General features: G+C 54.6%; 1 pseudogene; it reads right to left on the bottom strand.

The window, feature by feature from the left end:
• Positions 1-8430: 8430 nt before the first annotated feature.
• On the bottom strand, positions 8431-9297 carry LOC147975616 (uncharacterized; annotated as a pseudogene).
• Positions 9298-9530: the final 233 nt, after the last annotated feature.

Below are 9530 nucleotides of genomic sequence, written 5' to 3'. Positions count from 1 at the left end.
CATGAGACTAATGAACGAAGTTTTACGTGCTTTCATTGGACGATTTGTGGTAGTCTATTTTGATGATATACTGATTTATAGCAGATCTTTGGAGGAACATTTGGAACATTTATGTGATGTTTTTATTGCTCTACGTGATGCATGTTTGTTTGGTAACCTTGGGAAGTGCACCTTCTGCACCGATCGAGTATCTTTTCTTGGCTATGTTGTTACTCCACAGGGAATTGAAGTTGATAAAGCCAAGATTGAAGCTATTGGGAGTTGGCCGCAGCCCAAAACGGTCACACAAGTGAGGAGTTTTCTTGGCCTCTCTGGATTCTATAGGCGTTTTGTGAGAGATTTCAACACCATTGCTGCACCTCTCAATGAGCTTACAAAGAAGGATGTGCCTTTTGTTTGGGGTACCGCCCAAGAAGAAACCTTCACGGTATTAAAAGATAAGTTGACACATGCTCCTTTACTCCAACTTCCTGATTTTAATAAGACTTTTAAGCTTGAATGTGATGCTAGTGGAATTGGATTAGGAGGTGTGTTATTACAAGATGGCAAACCTGTTGCATACTTTTCTGAAAAATTGAGTGGGCCTAGTCTGAATTATTCTACTTATGATAAAGAATTATATGCTCTTGTTCGGACTTTAGAGACATGGCAACATTATTTATGGCCCAAAGAATTTGTTATACATTCTGATCATGAATCTTTGAAACATATTAGAAGTCAAGCTAAACTAAATCGTAGACATGCTAAATGGGTTGAATTCATTGAGACTTTCCCTTATGTTATTAAGCACAAGAAGGGTAAAGAAAATGTTATTGCTGATGCTTTGTCTCGTCGTTCTACTATGCTTTCAAAACTTGACTTTAAAATATTTGGATTGGAGACCATCAAAGATCAATATATGCACGATGATGAATTTAAAGATGTATTGCAAAATTGTAAGGAAGGGAGAACTAGGAACAAGTTCGTTCGTAATGATGGATTTGTGTTTCGTGCTAACAAGCTATGCATTCTAGCTACCTCCGTTCGTCTTTTCTTGTTGCAGGAGGCGCATGGAGGAGGATTAATGGGACACTTTGGCGTCAAGAAGATGGAGGATATACTTGCTACACATTTCTTTTGGACAAAGATGAGACGGGATGCTGAGCATTTTGTTGCTCGCTACACTACATGTCAAAAAGCTAAGTCACGACTCAATCCTCATGGTTTATATATGCCTTTGCCTGTACCTAGTGTTCCTTGGGAGGATATATCTATGGACTTTGTTTTAGGTTTACCTCTAACAAAGAAGGTGTCGGTGTGGAACGACACCTATGCGATCACAAGAATCCCTACTACGGTTGCCGAGGCGCAGGGTTGCGAGGAGAGCAGGGTTAGTAGATGGCACAAGGATTGTTTACCCAGGTTCGGGCCGCAAGGATGCGTAAAACCCTAGTCCTACTCTGGTGGGTGTATTTCTGAGAGATCTTGAGCTCTCGAACTAGCTGTGGTCAGCGTGTGGTTCGAAAGAGCCGAATCCCTCTCCTCCTCGCCTCGGGCCTCCTTTTATAGGAAAAAGGGGTTGCCACAGTGGCACATAGGAGGTGGAAAGGTCTACAGTGGCACGAGGTTATCCCTCGTATTACAGGACAAGGTGCATTTAATGCATCACTTAGGTGTCCTCTTGCTTTATCGGGGACGGGGGCGAGGCCCGTCCCATCCGTCGCCGCTCCTCCTCGCTTCGACACGCGCCTTGGCCTGGGATGCATGCGGTGTCATGTAGGCAGGCAGGCAGCTGAGTTGGCACGGTGGTGGAGCCTTCACGAAGACCTGCATGCCGCCACGCAGGCGCTTGCTGAGTTGGCCTGGGAGCTGCATGTTGCCATGCAGGTGACCGCCAAGCTGGTTGGGCTAGTAGCTGCATGTGAACAGCAGTGGAAGCTTGGTTGACGTGGGCTTGGCGGTGGCCTTGCCGGGTGGCCCGGCAAGGGTCTTGCCGTTGCGTGTTGTCATCCCCGGCAAGGATCTTGCCGGGGGTCTGGTGGCCTTCCTTGGCAAGGATCTTGCCAAGAATCGTCATCTTCTAATCCGATCTTGAATATGCCTTCACAAAGATCTTCATGCCACCACAGGGGTGCCTTCCCGAGCCCTGGCCCCACACTGATGATGGCACTGGGGGCTGTGGGCTCAAGGGTGGCTCGCTCTGTTGGTGCGGGGCGATCTGTCCCGGCAAGAGCCTTGCCGGGGCCGCTGAGGCCACCCGACAAGGGTCTTGCCGGGGGAACTTGCTTCGTCCCTCTGCTTTTTGTGGTCTTGTCCTTAGTGTTGCTTTGATTGTCTTGGGCTTCGATCTTACCTTGGCTCACCTCCCTCGTTCTGCTTGGTGTGGCTGTGGGCGCGGCTCTGACTGCTCGTGCACAGGAAAAGGGGTACAAAGATGCGCCCCTATTTTTGTACACCGACAGGAGCCCCCGTGCCTGGGCCACACATAAGGGCAACACGTTGTTGGGCCAGGCCCAAAACGGTGCGCGGGCAGGTGGGGCGGTTTTTACCGTGGTAAGATTCTTCGCGCGCTCCGCCACCCACGACCCGTGCGCGTGGCGCGGCGTGGAGGGCCGTGCGTGACGTGGGCGGCATGCGTGGGGCGGTTTCCACACGCATGCATCACAACGCAGGAAAGAGGCGGCTCGCGTCTTCCCCGTAATAAGAGGGAGGCGTGGAGGCGCGGCTCATTTACTGAGTGGGGTCGGGGTGCGGTCTTCAACGCGTCCACTCCCCACGAACACGGGGTGGGGAGAGGTCGCCTCACCCATCCCCTCAGTTTTGCACGTCCGCCACGCGTCTTTCATGCGCTTGTGGTGGCAAACGGTGGAAACGAGAAATCGGGCCGCCACTGGTTGGGGCGGCGGGTCGGTCCTGATTCCCCGCGCCTCCGGTGTCTGGATTGGCCGAGCGGGGCGGCCGAGCCTCAACCCCGTTCCTTTATAAAGAGGAGGAAGGGGTGGGGGAATGGCACCCCGCATTCTTCCATCTTCTATCTCCATCTGCTTCTGCTCCTTCCTCTCACCCGCCATCGAGAAAGGGAATCCTGGTCCTTCGATGGTGGCGGCGAGGGTCGCCGATCGACAGCGTGTCCCTCCCCCTTCTGAACCCGTGGTGGTGGAACAGACCGCGAGGGAAAGGGGGAGGGGTGAGGCCATGGGCAAGGCCGGGGCAGAGGCCGTAGCGCTTGGGTAAGAGGAGGACGGGGCGACGCGCCGGCCTCGCCCCTGCCAATGATGCCCTTCCCGATGGAGGGCCACATTGAAGACCAGCCTTGCGAGTTCTTCATCAGGCTCCGCCGGCCCCCGCATCATCATCTTCATCTCCCCAGTCCATTCGCTCGGGTGATGGAGCGTGCCCCGCCCCAGACCCTCAGGTTGCACATGAGGTGCTGCGGGAACAGGGGCACGCAGGTCGACGTCGACTTCCCGGCTCCTCGAGTTATGTATCTCCGCCGTGGATGGAAGAGGTTCGCCCGCATCCATAGCCTGACGGCGGGGCTCGTTCTCTACTTCAAGTTAATGGAGGACGGCATGCTCTCCATCAAGGTCTTCGGTGATCATGGAACTCGTTTGAAATGCTGCGTGGAGAGCTCCTATGATGGAGATTCTGCCGATGGAAGCTCGTCCTCGAGCGAGAGCGACAAGGAGGACAGCGGGGCGGACAGCGGGGACGAGTCCGACTAGGTGTCGGACGCCCAGTGCGGCAGCAGCAGCAGCATCTGCACCTGGCCGCTCCTCCGGCAGAGGCTAGCCGGGGGGCAGGGCCAGCTCCTTGAACTTCTCGGGGCTGTCTCCTTGGGCAGCTGGCGTCGGGAGGCTGCGGAAGAGGAAGAGGGCGGGCGGCAAGGCTGTCAACTCGGAGTACGTGGGCACCGACGCCATCATTGCGTATTGCCGGTCCTGCCGCCTCATCTTCCAGCTCCCTTCCTGGCACTGTCATCACCGGCCCGCCCATGGGTGGCCACCGAGATGTTCTCTTGGTGCTTTCTGCTGCTCGTAGCTCGCCTAGGCGCCCCTTTTTCCCTTTCGCCTCCTTGACCTGCCTCCTGAGGAGAAGGACAAGAAAGGGATTATGGGCATCTTACCTCTTTTTTAGTTTGTAAGCCAGCGGGCCTTTGTTAAATTTAAAACTTGTAATCCCCTTGCTCATGTTTTTCATCTCACACGAACTGTACCTGTATGGGATGTTTTTAATGAAAAAGGGATGCTTGCTGGGTTTTTCATCCGCAGGTAAATCCCGCGACAAGGAGCGAATCCTTGTTATTGTTTTAAGATAAATGTTTTTTTGCCTGGCAACAGGCCTTGCCGTCCCCCCACTCCACTCGGCCGTTCTCGCGCTCTTGGCAGAGGCATGGACGAAGTGGGATTTTGGCTCCTCGTCCCACCTCCTTGCCACCGCGGCTACAACCAAATCCAGACCCAGGAAATCATCCCTATGTATAGGAAAAAGGGGAGCACAGCAGCCTAGAGATAAAAATGAGGTTTCACATGCCCCAGTTCGGTTCCGAAATGCATGACAGAGGATAAAAGACTTATCTGGATACACAACCCTTGGCAATCTCATCTTGCCGTGGTTGGATCCCTGTGCTTGCAGCCCCCGGCAACTTTGGCTTGCCGGGTCGGGGCGCCGGTCCGTTTCCTTCTTTCCGAGTAGCTCAGCAGAAGTGCTCATGTGCCCTGCGAACCAAAGGAGGACAAAAAAGGAACAGACAGACGCGCACTCGACCTCTAGTCTAGGGGTTAGTCACCGCTAAGCACTATCAACCCTAACCAAGGAAGAGACTCGACCTAGCATGCATGCTATAACTTAGGGCGCCAGCGCTTCATTTATTTATGCTCAGGGTCTGTGCCTGGCATTATACAAAGGGTCACATGCCTTGTCAGCAAAGCTTGTACAAAAGGTGGCTTGCTGGGAGGCCCGACAAGCCACGCCTTATGGGTAAAACTTGCGAAGATGCTCGATGTTCCAGGAGGTGCTTACTGGGACGGCATCTTCGGTCTCCAGGCGGACTGTGCCAGGCCTGGTGACTGGCATTACCCGATAAGGGCCTTCCTACTCCGGCATCAACTTGTTGGAATTCTTGGCCAACTAAATGCGCCAAAGAACAAGGTCGCCTTCCTCAAGGCTTCGGGCATGAACCTTGCGGCTATGATAGCGGCGCAAGGCTTGCTGGTAGCGTGCCGCTCTCACTGCTGTCCGAAGACGATCTTCCTCAAGGAGCGTCGCGTCATCTTGGCGCAACGGCTCTTGCTCAAGCTCATCATAAGCAATCACTCGAGGTGACCCGTATATGAGTTCCGTGGGGAGAACTGCTTCTGCCCTGTATACCAGGGCAAAAGGTGTCTAGCCGGTGGCTCGATTTGGCGTCATCCTGATCGACCAATCTAGCGCAACTCATCAATCCAGCGCCTTCCACTCTTGTGCAGCTTGTCAAAGGTCTACGTTCTCAGGCCTCGCAACACTTCAACATTTGCCCTCTCCACTTGGCCGTTGCTCCGTCGATGTGCCATGGAAGCAAAACAGACCTTGCTACCGAGGTCTTGGATGTACAGCATGAAGGTGTGGCTTGTGAACTACGTGCCGTTATCGGTGATGACTCTGTTTGGCACACTAATATGGCAGATCAGTCCTTTGAAGAACTTGACGGCTGACTGAGCAGTCACCTTCCTCACTGCTTCCACTTCCGGCCACTTTGTGAACTTGTCGATTGCAATGTACAAGTACTCAAAGCCCTCGACAGCGTGGGGGAAAGGGCCCAGTATATCGAGCCCCGAGACCGAGAATGGCCAGGAGAGAGGGATTGTTTGAAGGGCTTGAGCCGGCTGATGAAGCTTCTCTGAATGGAACTGGCGCGCTACACACTTGGTTACTAGTGCCGTCGCATCCTGGAGGGTGGTGGGCCAGAAGAAACCTTGCCGGGATGCCTTCCCGGCAAGGGCCCTTGACCCTCTCTGGGAGCCACATAGGCCTCCATGTATCTCCGCCAACAGCTCCAGTCCTTCCTCCCGGGGGATGCACTTGAGTTTCACACCGTTTGGCCTCCTCTGGTACAGGACGTCATCGACGAACTGGTACAGGGCGGACCAGCGGGCTACTTTCTCTGCTTCTTCCTACTCCTCAGGAAGCTCCCCTATTTGGAGGAAGTGGATGGTATGATGCGCCCATGCCGGAGCCTGGGGATCGACGGCATGGACCAAAGGCATTTCTTATGCCATGAGAGCGGCTGTCTCTATGGCCAGTGCTTGACGCCCTGTCGGAGCTAGTCGCTCTTGGGTAGGCTCAGCGTCCGCGGCAGCACCCTTGCCGGCAGCCCTAGGGGGCTCGGTAGGAAAGTACTTGCCGGGACCTGATTTCCTCCGCTTGTTCTGCCCCGCTGATGGTTCGACATAAGGTTGAGTTAACCGGAGCAAAAAGGTACCAGGTTCCACAGGTAGCTTGAATGCAGCACACTTTGACAGGTAATCGGCGATGTCATTCTCCTCTCGGGGGACGTGCTCCGCCTGGATACCGTCAAAGTGTTCCTCCAGCTTCCTCACCTCATCTACGTAGGCTTCCATCAATGGGCTCTGATAATCCTTGTTGACCAACCTGACAACGAGCTGTGAGTCGTCCCTGATGATGAGCTTCTTAACCCCGAGGTCTGCCAGGATCCTGAGACCGGCAAGCAATCCCTCGTACTCGGCGGTGTTGTTGGTGGACATCTTCCTGGGGAAGTGCATCTGGATCACATACTTGAGGTGTTCTCCGGTGGGTGCGACGAGTAGCACACCGGCACCGGCGCCTTGCAGCGAGAAAGCCCCATCAAAGTACATGATCCAGTCGCAGTCTGCTTCCTTGCCGAAGAGAGTGATCTCCTGGATTTCTTCATTAGGCGTCGAGGTCCATTCTGCGATGAATTCCGCCAAGACTCTGCTCTGAATTGTTGAGGTACTTTCAAACTTTAAACTGAAACTTGACAGCTCCAAGGCCCATTCCACAATCCTTCCGGTTCCGACCGGTTGTGCAGTATCCGTTGCAACGGGAGGCGGGTGACGACAATGATCTCATGGGCCTGGAAGTAGTGACGCAGCTTCCTCGAGGCCATAAGGATGCCGAAGAGCAATTTTTGCATACCGTAATACCTCGACCTAGCCCCCTGCAAGAGGGAGCTGACAAAGTAAACCGGGTGCTACATCATCTTCTTCTTTGGCACCACTTCACTCGACTGCGCGGGCATTGCCTTGGTGGCACCAGACTCCACCGGGGCCGCGCCTTGTTGGCACTAGGCCCTGCCGTGGGAATCTTTGGCTTGCCACCCGCTGGTTCTGCCGCCATTGCCACCTCCTCGTCGACCTCCTTCTGTGCCACCAGTGCGGCGCTGACCAGTTGATTCATCGCCGCCAGATACAGCAGCAATGACTCTTGTGGTTTAGGCGCAACTAGTATCGGCGTGGAGGAAAGGTATTTCTTCAGATCCTGGAGTGCTGCATTGGCTTCTGGTGTCCACTCTATTGGGCTTGCCTTCTTCATGATTTTGAAGAAGGGAAGGGCGCGCTCGGCGGACATGGAGATGAACCGGCTCATGGCGGCAACACAGCCGGTGAGCCGACGCACATCCTTGATCCGCTTGGGCACCTCGATCTTTTCAATACCCTTGATCTTGTATGGGTTTGCCTCGATCCCACGCTGCGACACAAAGAATCCAAGAAGCTTGCTGGACGGAACGCCGAAGACACACTTCTCAGGGTTCAGCTTGAGGTTGATCTTGCGCAGGTTAGCAAATCTCTCTTCCAGATCTTGCACGAGAGTTGGCCCGTCGTTGGTTTTGACCACTATGTCATCCATGTAGGCCTCCATATTTCTATGGAGCTGAGGTTCAAAACCAATTTGGACTGCTTCTGCAAACGTTGAGCCGGCACTCTTCAACCCAAAAGGCATCCGTAAAAAGCAATACGTACCACATGGGGTGATGAATGCCGTCTTCTCTTCATCCTCTCTTGTCATGAAGATTTGGTGGTAGCCTGAGTATGCATCAATGAATGATAACAGATCACACCCGGCCATGGAGTCAACAATCTGGTCGATGCGCGGCAACGGGAAGGTGTCCTTAGGGCAAGCCTTATTAATATCTGTGTAATCAATACACAACCTCCACTTCCCATTCGCCTTGCACACCACTACTGGATTGGCCAACCACGTCGGGTGCAGCACCCCTCTCACCAAACATGCCGCTTCCAACTTCCTGATCTCCTCTGTGATGAACTCCTGCCTTTCCAAAGCCTGCTTTCTGACCTTCTGCTTGACGGGCCGTGCGTGGGGGCAGATAGCTAGGTGGTGCTCAATCACCTCCCTGGGAACACCAGGGATGTCAAACGCTTGCCATGCAAACACGTCGACATTTTCCCGCAGGAAGGTGATGAGCGCGCCTTCCTATTTGCTATCGAGGGTGGAGCCTATGATGAAGGCCCCTCCCGTGCCATCCTCCCCGACGGGCACCTTCTTGGTCTGCGGCAGCTCGGCTCTGGATCTCTTGCTCTTGTCGGTAGAGCTCTCTGGCACGTCCTCAACGGTAGCACAACACTCCGAGGAGGTGCGTTTGCCGGAGTCGGTGCGAGAGGTCTTGCCGGGCTCCTTTTTCCCTCCCGGGCCGTCAGCGGCAGGAGCAGGTGCCTTGACGGCAGCTGCTGAAACTGCTTCCCGATAGAGTTGGTCGGCGCAGATCAGCGCGTCCTTCTTGTCGGAGGGGACGGAGATGATGGTCAAAGGCCCGGGCATCTTTAGCATGTTGTAGGCTTAGTGTGATGCCGCCATGAACTTGGCCAATGCCGGGCGGCCGAGGATCCCGTTGTAGGGCAAGGGGATCTCGGCCACGTCGAAGACGATCCTCTCCGTCCTACTGTTCAACTCTCCTCCAAATGTCACGGGCAGTGTGACCTTTCCCTTCGGTTGGCTCCTCCCCGGATTGACCCCTTGAAACGTGCCGATTTCCTTGAGGTCTCCATCAGGGATTTGCAACCTTTTGATCACGACAGGCGAGATAAGGTTCAGGCCGGCCCCGCCGTCAACCAACATCATGTTCACCCTGAGGTTGCGTATTGTTGGCGAGACCAACAATGGCAAACACCCGATCGCGGTAGTGCGGCCAGGGTGGTCCTCGGTGTCAAAGATGAGGGGCGTGCTAGACCACTTCAGCGGCTTCTAAGCATCGAACGACGGCTCTGCTGCTGTAATCTCACGCGCCCACTGCTTGAGCTGGCGGTGAGAGGTATGCAGCGAGGCGCCTCCATCGATGCACATGGCCTCTGTAGCCTTCTGGAACCCTTGCTCACCAGACTCATCGTCCTCGTCATGATCGTCGTCTTCTTGTTTCTTGTCGTGGCCCCAGGCGGGCCTCTCTTGCTGGTTGTCCTTGCCGGGGCGGCCTCCTTGGCCGCCACGCTTCTTGCCGGATCCCTCAGCACCATCCTGGTCCTTCTCCTTGTCCCGCCTTTCGTACTCAGTCTTTTGCTTCTCAGCAAGCAGCTCGACTT

This window comes from Triticum urartu, chromosome 4A, assembly GCF_056163025.1.
Source record: "Triticum urartu cultivar PI428250 chromosome 4A, HENAU_Tu73, whole genome shotgun sequence".
In the NCBI taxonomy this organism is placed as follows: Eukaryota; Viridiplantae; Streptophyta; class Magnoliopsida; order Poales; family Poaceae; genus Triticum; species Triticum urartu.
Note: the sequence above shows the minus strand (reverse complement) of the source record. Positions and strands in the feature narration are given on the sequence as shown.